Here is a 17,205-nt window from a genome sequence, read left to right as displayed (position 1 = left end):
AAAGTGTAACAGCTAGCGAGTTCGCCCATTGACTTTGAATGTGCGATGTTAGCATGCTAGCTTTCAACCACAGAGGGGGCGAATTTCTGAACCTTCTAACGAACGACCGTCCAAACTTTCTGGTTCAAGCATGCATGCACGTTACCCCGACTACAACTCTTGTATAACCATTTAAAACGTTAACGTTAACATTCCCTATGATGATACACAGCAAAGCAACGTGACAAACAGGAATCAGAGCTTACCTTGAATTCAGCAGCTCCACCATAGCAGACAATCAACTGAGCACGTCCCTCTAACCGCCAAGTGTAGGCTAGAGCAAGAGTCTTTGGGTATATTTTATGATCGTTTTTTAGGTAGAATTTGTTACTGTTAAAAAATAGGTAGCCTAATGTAGGTAGAATTTACCCTTTATTATACATTTCAGTTGCTGATCAATATACGTAAGTACATTTTAACCCATTCATGGGAATTATAATTACCACCCTCCCTTAGGTAGAATTTGTTACTGCTAAAAAATAGGTAATGTAGGTAGAATTTACCCTTTATTATAGATTTCAGTTGCTGATCAATATACGTAGGTAAATTTTAACCCATTCGTAGGGATTATAATTACCACCCTCTAAAATCCTTTTTTACAGTGTACATCTTTATAAAATAACAGGCTATGTGGTAGGATGCTAAGAAAACTTAACTGAGATACGAATAGATTCATTCAGATATTTAGGAACGTGCTTTTGTCATGAAACGTATGCATTCACACAGTCAGCGATCCTCCAACAGTGTTTCTCTGAATGGCAGAGGCTTTGGTGTTACTTTTTAAAACTTTTTCTAATTTATTACAGCCTGACATGCGGCCCGTTTCTCGCCTAGAAATCTAGACGCCCCTAGCGGCAGCTAGCCTGTTTCGCTCTTTTGATCAGGATTTCCATGCTCCATACATCACGTCTTTATAGGTTTGGCGTGTACGCGCACAACCCAGTGTTAACCAACCCCGTGTTGATTAAACTAATTCATAACCGGCGCGGTGGAACCGACAACTCGGTTTTAGTCGGCTCAGGGTCAATCAACCTAGAGTTCAGCGTTAACTCTGTGTTTGTAAAACCTCCGTTCGTGGAATACCCCTCTGAGCTATAATTTTTGATGTGAAACTGATTTGAACTGATGCTAAATAAAATGCTTGGACAGACACAAGACTACTTCATCCACATTGCTCTACCCTCCACAAGATGAAGTTGAGAATGCCAACTAACTCTAACTTGATAGTCAAATCCTTTGTCAATCATTGCACATATTTTAGTGATTGATAGTCACACTCATTCATATGAACATATATGAAAAAAGTAACTCACCTTTGAAGTAAAACTTGAAGTGAACACTAAAAGTAAATTAGTCAGCCAGAGCTGATCATAGCACATGCCCCCCCCACCCACCCACATACAGAAACACAAACATCTTTTAGCATCTATTTTGCTGCTGACCAAGCAATTTGCATGCGACTGTTTTGATGTTTGCAGATGATGTTTCCATAGCAAGGAAGATACCAACCAAATACAGCATATTTTGCATTAGATCACTTTCCAAGCAAACATGCAAACCAAAAAGCAAATAAGTAAACAGTAATAGAAATTGCAGTGTACAGACAAATTATTATTAGTGTGCTGCATTCTTGAAAACAAACTTCTCAGAATTCCAAACTACAGTACTTATGTTCAGTAAACTACTATCACATTTCCTGTAACTATTGTCCCTGTTATATCTTCTTGCATTTTCCAAAGTGCATTTCCCAGACTGCTACAGCCCCAGAAAAGATCACATATTAGTCAATATTGGAATTTAATCTTAAAATACAACATTAGTGTTGGTGACTGTAAGCTATAATGACCATGTTATTGTGAAATGAAGGCTACGTTGATGATCTGTATGTTCAGGAAAAGTCCAGGATGGCAGTCGGCTGCCTGGCTCCTCGTCGGTCAAGTAGGGCTACTGTCTAGCTCACGCATGTTTTCAATGACACAGGATAGGCAAAATCATCCTAAAAACCTTTATATTTCACCCCTCTCTATGGTTCAGTCTTGCTCATAATAGCCTACACTGAAAAAAGGAAATCACTGGATTTACTTGATTTGATCAAGTGCATTTTTTAATATACATGTATACAAGTACATTCTTACTTGTAGTAATGCGCACACAATTGATAAGATAACAAATATAGCCAAAATTGAACCAAATATTATTTGTCAGAGTACTAAATTTGATTTTGTCTTGTGTGGTCTGGCTTTGGGACATAAGAGATTTTGTCTGTGACATAAAGAGATAAGAGATTTTGACTGTGACATAAAATGTTTATAAATCACGTCCTTACTTCAAACATAATGGTACTTAAGAAAGATTCAATGAATAAATGAATCCCATCCTTCCAGCAGAGCAACAAAGCATACATTTGACTACTATATATAACATGCAATCTGTTAATGTATATAACCCTGAAAGATAGGAAGGATAAATAGTGACATATTCAGTAGAAGCAAAAACAGAAAATCAATTTCTTTATGTTGATGTATTGCTATCTATATAATCTATTACTATCTTATAATGCTTTTTAAAGGTTGCACTGGGAAGTGCATAGAATATACAGAGTAATTAAATAGAAAATACTTAAAACAAAATGCTAATTTCTGTTGTAAACTCAAAGTTATACCATCTGAGTTAAAGGCTAGATAAAATACAGGTAAATATATGAGGATTTCAGATGCAAAACCATCTAAGCGCCACCTCCCTCAGAAACCCGATAACGATGGTGAGTGAACGCTCTCCACACACAGGGCCCTTCTCATTCATCTTTGTATCTATCCTCCCTTCCTTCCTTACTCGGTCTTCCGGCTCGTTCCCATCGATCTATAAAGAAAACTTGATAGACAATCCCATTGTTGCCGCCCCATCATTCTTTATCTAGATCAGTGGTAAAGAGGACCGAGGAAGGAAGGGAGGATAAAAAGACGAATGAGAAGAACCCATAGTTAACGTTAATAAAACTACTGTAGATGTACAGAGAAGTAGTACAAAATATGACCACCGCTCAGTCCTGCACATTCTCCCCGCAAAAGAATAAATCACACTTTCTTTCTATCTCCTACTCCATCCCCTACTGCAACTTTTGTGTAAATGAGTGTGTGCATGTGTGCGCTTGTTTTTATGTATGTGTGAGTTTGGTCTGTGTGGTGGGGGTAGTGGAATCTGTGTGTGTATGTGTGTGTGCATCTGCTTGCCTGCATTTGGATGTGTGTTTTATGTGTGTGTGTGTGTGTGTGTGTGTGTGTGTGTGTGTGTGTGTGTGTATGTGTTAACTTGTGAGTGTGTGAGCGTGTGTGTGTGTGTGTGTGAGTGTGCACGTGTTTGTGGGGGTATGTGTGCATGCATGTGGGTGTGTTTGTGCATGTGTGCGTGTACGTGTTTATACAGTATGTGTGTATTCACTTCCAGGCTGGACTTATGCTTCACCACTTCCTCTGCTCACGAAGCTGGAGGCTATTAGACAGGTCGCCCTGTCTAGAATACAACATCTCTTTGCCAACATCCATCTTATGAGCAAGACACTGAGTCAACTAAGTAACAAAACGGTCTCCTTAGTGAGAAAGTGGTTCGGACTGACTACCAGAGACATCATTTTCCAGTCCAAACAGGATGGGGGTTTTGGTGTTCCAAACGTGGAGTGGATATATAATGCAACAAGACTGTCACACCTCATTAAAATGCTGAACAATGATGACAACACCGTCAGGGAGCTTGCTAGATCCTCTCTGTTACATGAAACGCCGCAAAGTCCCCCTGGCAAGAGAAGGTGAGCCAAGCTTCCTGGGCTTCAAGAGAAAATCTAACTTTAAGATGGAGATGCACTGTGCTGGTTTTGGGGTCTGGTCAGATTGGCCTGACCTTAATGACCTTTGTGTAAGAGTCGGAGTATCCTGTCACCATTTAATTAGGTTCCCATGAGCCTTTGCAAGAACACTGAGATAGTCATGCAGCTAAAAGCGTTGTCAAAAGTTTTCACATGGCCCCAGCCGTGGCGCAGCCTGCATCACACGCCGGCGACCTGGGTATATACCTGTATAAAAGGCATAAAAGCCCAAACATTTACTTAAAAAAGGGGACTGTGCTTAGATCTGTAGAATTTGGAGCTCAGTTTCATGCTTTGAGATGAACCATGTGTTGTTCCCACCATGAACGTGTTTAGGTATTGAGCATGCACAAAGTATCAGTGGTTCCCTAGCACATGTTTTCAACCTCACTGAATGCTTCTTTATACTGTGGCACAACATATTCAAAGTTGTCCTTCATACTGCAATATCAATCAACAATCCCTATATTACTGCTCCTAAATGACGCCAGCCATAATAGTAATAATAATAGTTGTAAATGGATTATTTCCATACTTTGCAAATGAGGATTTAGAAATCCCTTTGTATCCTTTTGTAAATCATGCAAATGAAGAACAGCAGCAGAACAAAGGCGGACAGATAACAAAGCCAATGATCAAACAGCATGGCTAGACTAAAGCCTAATTCCATGTCTCACTTTAGGTATCAACACAACAGTCAACCCTTATTTGCCATAGAAACTTTTTCAGCTATTCTGAAAATATATTTCTCCCATAAACTATAAGAAGACAAAATCTGCAGCTACTGTCTGTAAGTAAGTAGAAATGTAAGGAGAAACAATCAGAGAAAGACTCCGTTGCTATGGTTGATGTCAATTCTCACACTGTTAGACTTTTTGTGGTATTTTTACAGTAACTCACTGTAACTCACTGCCAATGGCAGTGGCATACTGATGATTCAGAGGGTGGTGGGCAGTGTGATGTAAGTATGTGGCTTAATAAGAATAAAAATAATAATACAAATGTAACACTGTATCCCAATATTAATATTATTTATTATTTGTGTATTGAATAAAGTTGGTTCCTTTCCTGGTTCCTCTTGTATGGTTGCTGTTTTGTTTATTCATGAGTCATACTGTATCTCATGAGACCATCTGAGGAGATATACAGTGGAATGGAACTGTTCCTTACCTTGAAAGGTGTGGCATATCTGGAGATCACATGAGGGGTTGACTTTAGTGACAGTCAACTTGTGTCCAAACAAAGGTTTGAATAAACTGAATAATTTCCCTGGTCTGGATAGCTAGCGCCACCACTTTTCAATGAGACGCATTACCACATGCTTAATGATAATGGAGTAAATATTTCCATGTTGGATTCCTGTATAAGGCTATCCTTTCCAGCAGAACGAACGTAAACATTAACATACTGTACTGTATGCAAAAGCTTATCACCCTGAAGTGTAGGAGCAATATGCCCAGTTGGACCAGGGGCAGTGCGCATTTGCACATTGTCACTCAAGCAGAAGCACTCACATCAGGTATGTTTTCATCTGGTTGTACTCAACTTGTTGTATATTTTCTTGAATGTCTCCTTTGTTAATAATTGATAATTGACAGTGTTAAATATTACGTTTTCATTAACCTGCAAACTACGAGACACATGATGTTTTGGAACATATTTGAAGGTGGAAAGGGCAGAGAACAAAAGATAACCACAACACCTACTGCTTTAAAATGAAAGACTAATGTTGTAATGTTATGCTAGTGGTGGAATCTAAGAGGTGTGGGGATTATACTATTCACATGTACAGTATCACTGGTGACACTTGTGGTTTGACCTGACTATTCTTTAAATCTTGTAGCCATGAAGTGGTGCATCATTTGTCTGCTGCCTCTCATTGGTGAGTTAACACACATATCATATATAATATATATATATATATATATATTCTATTATATAGAATAAGTATTTGAACCCATGCTAAAGTTGATTAAAAAGAGGAATATAAAATCAGCTTAATGCCTTAATTAAAAATCCAAGTACAAATCCAACCTTTAAGGACACACATTTTATTTGTGAATGAAGAATGTATTGTAAATAAATAAATGTTCTTCCTTAAAAGAGAATAACTATTTGACCCCTATGTTAAATTCAAACAAAGGCAGGAAAATTTGTACATGTTTTTATTTTTAAAGGCCAGCTATGTCATGGATCCAGTATACCACGCATCCTGATAAGTTTCCCTTGGCCTTTGGAATTAATATAGCCCCACATCACTACATACCCTTCACCATACCTAGAGATTGACATGGTGTAGCAGGAACAGGAACAGGAAAAAAGGCCGCACTATGCATAAATAATCACCAATTTTTTTCAATTGATTTGCATTGACCTCAATGAGCAACAGGCTAATAAGCTAACTGGAAAAAACACCATAGGTGCCTCTCATGTAAAGTTTATACGTCCTCCCTCGCTCCTCGGGCCTCGATCCTCGATCCTCACTGATCTACATAAAAAATGATGGGGCGGCAACAACGATAGTCTATCCCTTCGTCTATCTTTCTTAATGTAAATCAGTGAGGATTGAGGCCCGAGGAGCAAGGGAGGACGTATAAACTTTACATGAGAGGCACCCCATGCCAATCTCTAGGTACGTCGAAGGGTATGTGGGGCTATTTTAATTCCAAAGGCCAAGGGGACTTCTTACAGAAGTGTTTCCAGGGCTTTTAAGTGTCCCCCTGGACAGGGGTGCCTGCAGGAATTAATGCTATGGTACGCACACCAATCGACTATTGAGTTAGTGATTTAGCTTCACATTGTCTGCTGATAACCATAGTTAGCCGAGTAAAAGAAAACTAGTAGCTGAGTTGCGCGCCTGCGTGCGTAATCTCTCCTGCTCAAACAATATATGTGCAAGTGGACATACAGTAGCTCTGCATTAAGTTCATTTTGATAACGTGTTGACTAACTTCATATAGAAATTTGTAAATAGCCTGATGGCATGCAGCTAATGGCATGCATCTAATGGAAATTATGGTAGGCCAATTTGACGTGAATAGCCTACACACGCACAAGAGTAATTTTCTCTCCTTGATGATGATGAGTAGTCTCATGGTACGCACAGTGCGTACGTCTGCAGACGCCACTGCCTGGAAACACTTCCGTTTTGTTTTGAGTTTCGGTTTTGGAGTGTGTTTCTGATTTGCATGTGTTGTGAGTTTCAGAGCACATTTAATCTGAATTGCATGTGTTGTAAATTCGCAGCTCGTTTTCTGAAATGTAAATGTTGTCTGAATTTGCAGCGCGTTTTCTAAATGATGTTCACGTGTTGTCAAATTAAGATGAAGATGTTTTCCTATGTCGTTCGTGTTTTACCTATTTGTGTTGTTGATTTGCATGTGTTGTCATAAGTTGGACGTCATTTGCACCTGTCGTCCACCGTGTCAATGAGAAAGTCCACGTTCCTCGTTTTCATATTTTATCACATTTTCATACAAATTAGGGAGGTGGTGGTTCAGTCTCGTTCTTTTCTAATTAAATCATGCCTCTTTCATAAGTCCGCCTTGATTGCGAACTTGCGCTCTGTGGGTGTGACAAAAGCGGGAGTGGGAGAATGCGCGTAACACAGAAGTGCGTAACTGAAGCGCGTAAAAAAATGCGATTTAATGCAATGTAGTGATCGAGTTTGGTTTCCACTGTAGCTTCTGTTCAAAGGATCCCTCTCTTCCCCACACTGTAGCTTTAGCACTGGCCTCTCGTCCGTACCACTATGCAGCTGACCCCAAGACATGGACTGAAGCCCAGACCTACTGCAGAGAGAACTACGCAGACCTTGCCACCATCCGCGACAAAGAAGAGATGCAGATCTTAAATGAGCTCAGCTTAAACCTCAGCATCAGTGGAAGCATCTGGATTGGCTTGTACAACAAACTGGAGACCTGGGGCAGTATATTTGACGGCCTCACTGATGACCGAGATCGCTGTTTATACTTGTGGCCACATGGAAGTTGGCCACGTGGAAGTTGGACATCATGCCCATGCAATTTGGTGTTCGCCTTTGCCTGTCACGATGGTGAGGAGGCTGTACACCTTGTTATACTGCAGGTGCAGGTATTTCACAAAATGCAACGTGTATGCAGAAGGAGAAATAGCACGGCCCTCTTGATAAACCTGATTTATTAGTGAGCTGATGTTTCAGCCTGCAGACTGTCATCCGAGTGCTTCACACTGGTCTAATGAAGGTCTGACGACCAAAGCTAATAAACTGGGCGCCATTTGTCAAGTGAGCAGTGATATTTTGCCTTTTGCATACAGTACATGATGGTGGGAACTGACATCCCAAATGATGCAAATATTGTGTTCCTGATCAAATACCTTAAATGTTGTCTACTTCATATAACATAGATATGGCAGCCAATATGTGAACTGTGATGTTTGAACCAATGCTTTCACCATACTAAGCTCAATCTTTTAAGATTGAACAATAGTCTGGGGAGTCTGCACTTTATTGCTATTGTACAAAAGGCGTAGTTCGGTGGATAGTCCTTCAACCAATCAGACCATCGATCCGGGTGCGCCTGATGGATAAGTTGGTTTGTGATTGGACCCAGCAAACATGGACAATACAGTCATGGCTGAAAATGTTAGCACCCATTCAAAAGTTGACTAAAAAGAGGAATATAAAATCATCATCTTTTGGAAATGCTTTAAGCTTAAAGCTTAATGTTTTAAGCAATACAATGAGGAAATATCTAACTTTTAAGGACACCAATTTTCTTTGAGAATGAATAATGTATCATAAACAAATAAATATTCTTCCCTAAAATACTGGTGTCATAAGTCAAGTTCATCCACACCAGACTCTGTCATCTTTGTCTTTATGGACCTTGCTTTGTGCACTGGTGCACAGTCATGTTGGAACAGGAAGGGGCTATCCCCAAGCTGGGCTTGGCCTCTTAGTTCCAGTGAAGGGAACTCTGAATGCTACATTATTAACCAATAGATTTTCGGACGATTCCATGCTCCAAACTTTGTGGAACAGTTTGGATAGCCACTTCCTGTTCCAACATGACTGTGCACAAAGGAAGGTCCATAAAGACATGGATCTCAGAGTTTGGTGTTGATGAACTTGACTGGCCTGCACAGAGTGCTGACCTCAACCCAATAGAACACCTTTGGGATGAATTAGAGCGGAAACTGAGAGCCAGTCTCCTCGCCCAACATCAGTGTATGACCTTACGAATGCGTTTCTAGAAGAATGGCCAAAGAATTCTATAAACACACTCCTAAAGCTTGTGGAAAGCCTTCCCAGAAAAGTCAAAGCTGTTATAACTGCAAAGGGTGGATCAAGTCATATTAAGCCCTATGGATTAAGAATAGGATGTCACATAAGTCATTAAGGGGGTCAAGGCAAGTGACCCAATATACTTTTGGCAATATAGTGTACTGTAGATGTGAAAGGTATATTTATAGTGTTGTGTTATCTTTACTTGTGTGTAGAGTTTTGGCACAGTGAGCGAAGTTTTGCAAAATGTGTTCAAGCAACGGGCAAAAACTGTAAGTGAATGGTCAGTTGATGCCATGCAGCTCAAAATAGACCCTCAGTTGAAAAAAGGCAAAGGGGTGATGGATATCAGTCTATCATCACAACACTGGTTCCTCTTGAACTCTCTGATAGATTTAACTGAATTAATATTTGGTATTTGACAGTGAATCAATATGCACCCCATGGCTTCAACATCACTTGGAATAACAAAAAGAATTGGACAGAAGCTCAGAGGGAATGCCAACAGAACCACACCCGCCTGGCCACTCTGAGGAACCAGGAAGAGATAGATTACCTTAAGAGCATCATACCAATGGGACAGAATGGCTTGTATATGGACCCATATGGGGATGGCTGGACGTGGTCTGATGACAGCAGACCCTTCTTCATCAATTGGTTGAGCCACACAGTGAAGTACCTGAACTCCAGCAAGAGGTGTGTTGCGTCCCTGCAGACTCCTGGCAGTCAGGGGGGATGGGAGACCCAGAGCTGCACTGAGAGACTCCCCTTCTTCTGTATGTCTACTAACAGCAGCACTGCAAAACCTAAAAAAGGTAAAACCGTGGCATGTGTATGTGTATGCATCTGTGCTTGTCTGTGTGTGTGTGTGTGTGTGTGTGTGTGTGTGTGTGTGTGTGTGTGTGTGTGTGTGTGTGTGTGTGTGTGTGTGTGTGTGTGTGTGTGTGCGTGTGCGCGTGTGCGCATGTGTGTGTGAGGGAGAGAGAGAAATGTGTAATGTACCAACATGATTTTCTGTATTTCTGGGCCCGTAATCACAAAGAATCTTAAAGGCTAACTTGGCAACTATTTCAACTTTAAAAAAAACATTTAGAAATCATTTGGATGTTTAAATGATTGTCCCTGTCAGGTACAGGCAAGGAGACATCAGGCGGGGGCGGGAGAGGGAGGGGCAGTAGCCTACAGTCTTTAAGTTTGAGTAGTTGAAGTCACCTGCGACAATACGTATTCGGGATGCAGATTTTGTTGTTTACTGATAGCAGAATGTAGTTCTTTCTTGGCAATCTTAACATTAGTATCTGTTGGTATTGTATGCTTTTGTGATTTTGAACATACAACTGTATTGCTTTTGATAAAAACAACAACAACAACAGTGAGTTGGGAGTACGTTTAGTGGTAAGATGAAATGCTTTATGAATACAGGCCCCGGTACACAAGTGAAGATAGACAGAGATATGATGTATTTCTCTAATGGTTATTTGTCAGTTTACAGGTCTACAGTCTAACTCTTGTATGTTCTAGTGCCAGTGAAGAGGAGACAGATTGTGAGAGTGGAGTTTCAAGTTGACCCCTCCCTGGAGGTGAACACCCCTGAGGTTCAGGAAGTCGTCCTACGTCAGGTGAGTCTCTCCTCCTCACACTTCAGCCACTACACACAACAGACACACGGAGAGCCATGCCATTCTAATCCAACATACATTATTAAGATCTTATGGAGAGCCAAACAGTACATCATTTTCATTTTGTGAAAACAGAGGGCTTTGGTGGTGGAGCCAAAATAATATTGTGCACTACTTTTCAGATCAAAGTGAAACTCCAGGAGAACGGGCTTCCAGAAGGCGCCAAACTGAGCTGGAGAGAGCAGCCTGATGGACAGATTTTCCACGAGAAGAAGAATGAGAAGAGAGAGAAAGAAGAGGGGAGGAGCAAAGAAGAGTTTTGAATTTCAAGTAATTGTTAAAGGACGAGAGAGTGGGAGACAGGAGAAAAAAACCATAGAGTAGAATGTTGAGTAGAATGTTGCTTTTTGCATGACCTTAATCCAATTTCATTTAGTCGTGTATGGATCAGCATACTGATTTACAGTAGGTTGAGATTTTTAGTGACCATAAGGTACAGGCCAGCTTGACTAACACCAGATCAATTCTCGTTTGACAACTGGTCTAGACACTAGGGTGTAACTAGCAGTGAAATGAAACTTTTCTGCCTTTTTTGACAGGACAGTGGACAGAGTGACAGGAAGAGAGTGAGATAGAGAGATGGGGTGGGAACGATGCCAGACTCTAATCAGTGGACCCGTGGGCACGAGGACCCAATTATGATATACTGTAGGTGCTGTAACCAGTTGCTACCTGTGACTCATTTAAATATGTATTGGATCATCAAATAATGTTATTTATGGTGTTCAGATAAAACTGATGTTTTAATGTTGTTTGCCAATGTATATGATATGAGTTTGATCTATGAATTTTTGTCATATCTGACTTGTATATTGGAATGCTTAGGAAAACAAGAGACATTTAGGACTACAAGATGTTTTTAGATGAAGATTGCACCTTGATGCTTGATGTCTGTAATGCCCCCATATCAGCTTGATTGGGAGCTGATTAGATTGATGTCAGGTGTATGTATTAGGCCTGACTGTTTTCTAGTTGAATCTGTTTTTGTATGCCATCTGAAGAAGGCCAAAGGCCGAAACGTTACCGCTTTATTAAAAACCTGACTTATAACTGGTGAGTGTGCGGCGTCTCTCTCCATAGACCTCTGAAGTTCGCCCACAAAAAGGATCCAAAGCTGCCATCTTTGCCCATTTAAGGAGATCCGGGAGTTAATTGAAGCTAACTGCCTATGGCAAGTTGCATTGTCAGTTAGCTTTGGGGTAGCAAAGATCAAAGTGTGCCGTCTTCACCTGCCGAAGATCACAGTATCCACTAGATGGCATTGAACAAAACTGTGTAGCGAAAAACGTCTGCATATCCAATGTCATCATCCCCGCGAGAGTTTAACAGGTGCGATAATTGAAAATCTCAAGATACTGGATCCCCTTATTTGGGCAAAGATTGTAGGCGAACTTCAGAGGTCTCTATATCCTGTAACCAGTTGCGCCACATCGCCCATCGAAAATATACATTTTACGCTCTACAGGAAATGGACAGAACAACGAAAAATTAAGAGAGAAGTGTGTATGTGTATGGACCAAAATAATAAATAAACCGTTGACATCAACCAATCACTTACACACATGGTATTGGTATTGTGAAGATGCAAAGCTTGTCAACTATCTGAGATAATGAAGCGGCATTGAAAATAGCTGAGGCTTCACCTTACAACCTCTTTGAATACACATACACTTATTTTTGTGGAATCCGTTATATCATTTACTGTAGTTGGCTTTGTTTGGAATTAAAGTTTAGAACACTAAGAAATGAGTCTGGCTGACACCAGAGCTACTCTCAAAACTGAAGTCTAAGTATTGGAATTCCTTGTGCTCAAATGTCCATGCAACTACAGAAATAAAAAAAAATAACAAATAAATAAAAAGATATTATTTAAAAAGGGGGTGTTGGGGAGCACCAAGGGACACCCAGGAGCAACAGTGGGCAGGGAAAAACTCCCCTTGTCCAGGAAGAAACCTTGAGCAGATCCACGGCTCAAGGGGCCAACCCAATGGCCTGTGTGTGTTTGTGTGAGTGGCATTGGAATCCTAAGGGCAGGCATGTGTGATGTCTTGGGTGGAGTGGTGGTGGGAGACAGTTAAAAGGGGGGGGGGGGGGGTAATAGTGGTGTACAGTATGTATGTAGGGGTTGAATGGTTAAGGGACAGTGTGGTGGGAAGTGTGAATTTGTGGTGGTGGGGGGGCAGTGTGCTGTGTATGGGGGGCAGTGGCATACTGATGATTCGGAGCGTGGTGGGCAGTGAGTTGTAAGTATGTGGCTTAATAAGAATGCAAATAATAATACTAATAATACAAATGTAACACTGTATACCAATATTGATATTATTTGTGCATGAATAAAGTTGATTCCTTTCCTGCTTCCACTTGTATGGTTGTTGTTTTGTTCATTTCTGTGTCATACTGTATCTCATTTAGTTGTGTCCCAACAAAAGTTGATTTGAATAAACTGAATAATTTCCCTAGCCTGGCTAGCACCACCACTTTCCAATGATATGCATTACCTTTTGTCTTAATGATAAAAGAGTCAACATTTCCATGTTGGATTCCTGTGTAAGGCTATCCTTTCCAGCAGAACGAGCGTACATATTAACATGCAAAAGCTTATCACTCTGAAGCGTGGGAGCAATATGTACAGTCAGACCAGGGGCAGTGCGCATTTGCACATTGTCACTCAAGCAGAAGCACTCACATCAGGTATGTTTTCATCTTGTTGTACTTCATGTTGTGTATATTTTCTTGAATGTCTCCTTTGTTTAAGTGGACAATTAATTGAAATAAACAGATGGAAAGGGCAAAGCACAAAGGATAACCACCCCACAACACCTACTGTACTGCTTTAAAGTGACAGACCAATGTTATGCTAGTGTTAGTATCTAAGAGACTGTAATTATATGACATAGTACAAATACAAAGTATTCTATTCACCTGTACAGTATCACTTGTGGCACAGTTTGACCTGACTGTTCTTTAAATCTTGTAGCCATGAAGTGGTGCATCATTTGTCTGCTGCCTCTCATTGGTGAGTCGATACACATCTCATTTGTGTTAAACTCTCTGAGAGTGTGTGTGTGTGTGTGTGTGTGTGTGTGTGTGTCCATATTATTTGCCAAACAATGAAGTGAAGAATGGAGATATGTTCTTGAGGATTTGTCCCCTTGACAGAATTGTAATTCTATTCTCTTACAGTACATTTTATTTTAATTGGAATAGTTCAAGAATCGCAAACAATAACTGTTGTATCGCTGTGGTGTTGTCTGGGTTACTTACATAATTCCATGAAAAGCATATTAGTGTTAGCCTGGCCACACACTCACTGTAAAAAATGAAAAGGTGGGGCTGTCCAAATGATCAAACAATGTTACAGTATGTTACACTTACATAAAACAGTCTAGTTCCGAATCAAATACATCCTTAATGTGTTCAAATAGTCATTCCAATTTAGTAATCCACTTTTTCTAATCAAATAAGGTAAGCGAATATACTAAGAAAAGGAAAAAAGGGTTAGTCTATTTACTAAACTACAAAACTTGAATTAAATTAAACAAACTCCTGTTTTTCTTTCAAACTCAATTTCAAAATACATTGAACTGATGTATTTTGATGTATTTCACCACAGCAATGAATTCATCCAACAGAATCATGTTATATCAATGTGAAGCACTGAACCAGTGTTGCTAGACTGTTCCATAGGCTAATTGTAATGTAATATGGTTTGATAAATTGGACAGCTCTAACTTTTCATTTTTTATAGTGTAGAAAATCTGAGTTCTGTCAAGCTCTAATTTCTTTTATTTTACAATGAAGATGAAATTACAAAATAAGTCAATAAGTTGAGATAAGTAAAATAAGTCAATACGTTTTTTTCCTAGTTTACCAACTCTTTATGATTATTTGAGTCATATTTATTTGCAAATCTTATTTGGCAGAACAAAAGGCAAGTTCTATTTTTTGATTGAGATTTTACCAGGCTACTGCATGTTAATGTATCCACTGTAGCTTCTGTTCAAAGGATCCCTCTCTTTCCCACCCTGTAGCTTTAGCACTGGCCTCTCGTCAGTACCACTATGTAGCTGACCCCAAGACATGGACTGAAGCCCAGACCTACTGCAAAGAGAACTACACCGACCTGGCCACCATCAGCAACAAAGAAGAGATGCAGATCTTAAATGAGCTCAGCTTAAACCTCAGCATCAGTGGAAGCATCTGGATTGGCCTGTACAACAAACTGGAGACCTGGGCCAGTGCATTTGTGAAACTCCCCAGAGATCGCTGTTTGTACTTGTGGCCACAGGGAAGTTGGACATCGTGCCCGTGCCATCTGTCGCTCGCCTTCGCCTGTCACGATGGTGAGTACCGTTTCCCAAAGAGGAGGCTGTGCACCTGTATACTGTATGCTTTGTAACGCGTTACGCGTAACGCTGCACCCGGTGATACCGCAGGTGCAGGTTTTTCACAAAATGCAACTTGTATGCAGAAGGAGAAATAGTACTGCCCTCTTGATAAACCTGATTTATTATAGCCTACAACTCTTAACAATGTAAGTAGAACACTCCATTGACTTGAATGGGATTTCCCAAAAATCTACCAGTTATCATTTTTTTGCTAGAAGACCTCTGAAAAAAGAATGACCGCTGTCAATGGCATCGGAGTTTGTGCTTCTAATTCAAGTCTCACTTATCACTCCGCAATGGAATTTTGTTGAAAATGAAAGACAGCTAGTAAGACGTTGCCACGCAACATCTGAAACTGTCAAGTTGGAAATGGGCTTCAATGGTCTCTTCAATGGTCTCTTGGGCATACGGACCTTCAGCGCAAATGGCAAATATGCTAAAGGTTTCAATGGATATTACCAGGCTAGGATAAGTCTTGACCAATGATTTCAAAGAGTCTGAGGTCAGAGTACAGAGTCTATTCCCATTATGATGCTATGATCTCCCAATGGAGACCGCTCAGCCTCAGTCACCCTTCATGAAGTGATTGGTCAGTTGATGCTATGCTGCTCAAAATAGACCCTCGGTTGAAAAAAGACAAAGGCGTGGAAAAATATCTATGTCTATCATCTCCATGGGTTCCTCCTGATAATATTTAACTAAATTAATATTTGGTATTTGACAGTGAATCAATATGCACCCCATGGCTTCAACATCACTTGGAATAACAAAAAGAATTGGACAGAAGCTCAGAGGGAATGCCGACAGAACCACACCCGTCTGGCCACTCTGAGGAACCAGGAAGAGATAGATTACATTAAGAGCATCATTCCAATGGGACACAATGGCTTGTGGATGGACCCATATGGGGATGGCTGGACGTGGTCTGATGACAGCAGACCCTTCTTCATCAATTGGTTGAGCCACACAGTGAAGTATCTGAACTCCAGCAAGAGGTGTGTTGCGTCCCTGCAGACTCCTGGCAGTCAGGGGGGATGGGAGACCCAGAGCTGCACTGAGAGACTCCCCTTCTTCTGTATGTCTACTAACACCACTCCAAAACCTCAAGGTAAAACCATGGCATGTGTATGCATATCTGTACTTGTCTGTATGTTTGCGTGTGTGTGAGACTGTGGGTGAAAAATGTGTAATGTACCAACAGTATATTTATTCTGTATTTCTAGGCCCGTAATCACAAAGAATATTATGGCTAAAAGTAGCTCCTTACTGGATGATTCAGAAGAAACACCTAAAAATAATGTCTGTGTCAGTCGTACTTGTAACATTGAACTGCACTTTTTTTACTAAGAGTAATTCACAAAGCATTTTAATGCTAAAGGTGACGCCTAAGTCTAGGACAGGTTATAAGTAGTTGAGAGAAACATTAAAGGTGTGGCCAGTCCACATTTATTATTTAATGGCACAATTTTGTGATCAAACTCTGGGCGCAAAAGGGTTGCTCTTATGCTTTTTAATCAGTCAAGGCTGTGTTTTGGGCTTCGAGTAGTTGAAGTCACCTGCGACAGCTGCCTCAGGATGCAAAGTTTGTTGTTTAATGATAGAAGAATGGAATTCTTTCATGGCAATCTTATCATCTGGTGGTATTGAAATGTATGCTTTTGTGATTTTGAGCATAACACAGTATTGCTTATGGTTATTTGTCAGTTTACAGGTCTACAGTATAACTCTTGTGTGTTCTAGTGCCAGTGAAGAAGAGACAGATTGTGAGAGTGGAGCTTCAAGTTGACCCCTCCCTGGAGGTGAACACCCCTGAGGTTCAGGAAGTCCTCCTACGTCAGGTGAGTCTCTCCTCCTCACATTTTGCACTACACACAATAGACACACAGACAACTTAACCACCATTCTAATCCAACATACATAATGTTATTAAGATCTTATGGATGGCCAAACACAGTTCAAAACGTTACTTTCATT

The sequence above is a fragment of the Sardina pilchardus genome, chromosome 16 (assembly GCF_963854185.1).
Source record: "Sardina pilchardus chromosome 16, fSarPil1.1, whole genome shotgun sequence".
Taxonomy (NCBI): domain Eukaryota; kingdom Metazoa; phylum Chordata; class Actinopteri; order Clupeiformes; family Clupeidae; genus Sardina; species Sardina pilchardus.
This window is presented reverse-complemented; position numbering follows the sequence as displayed.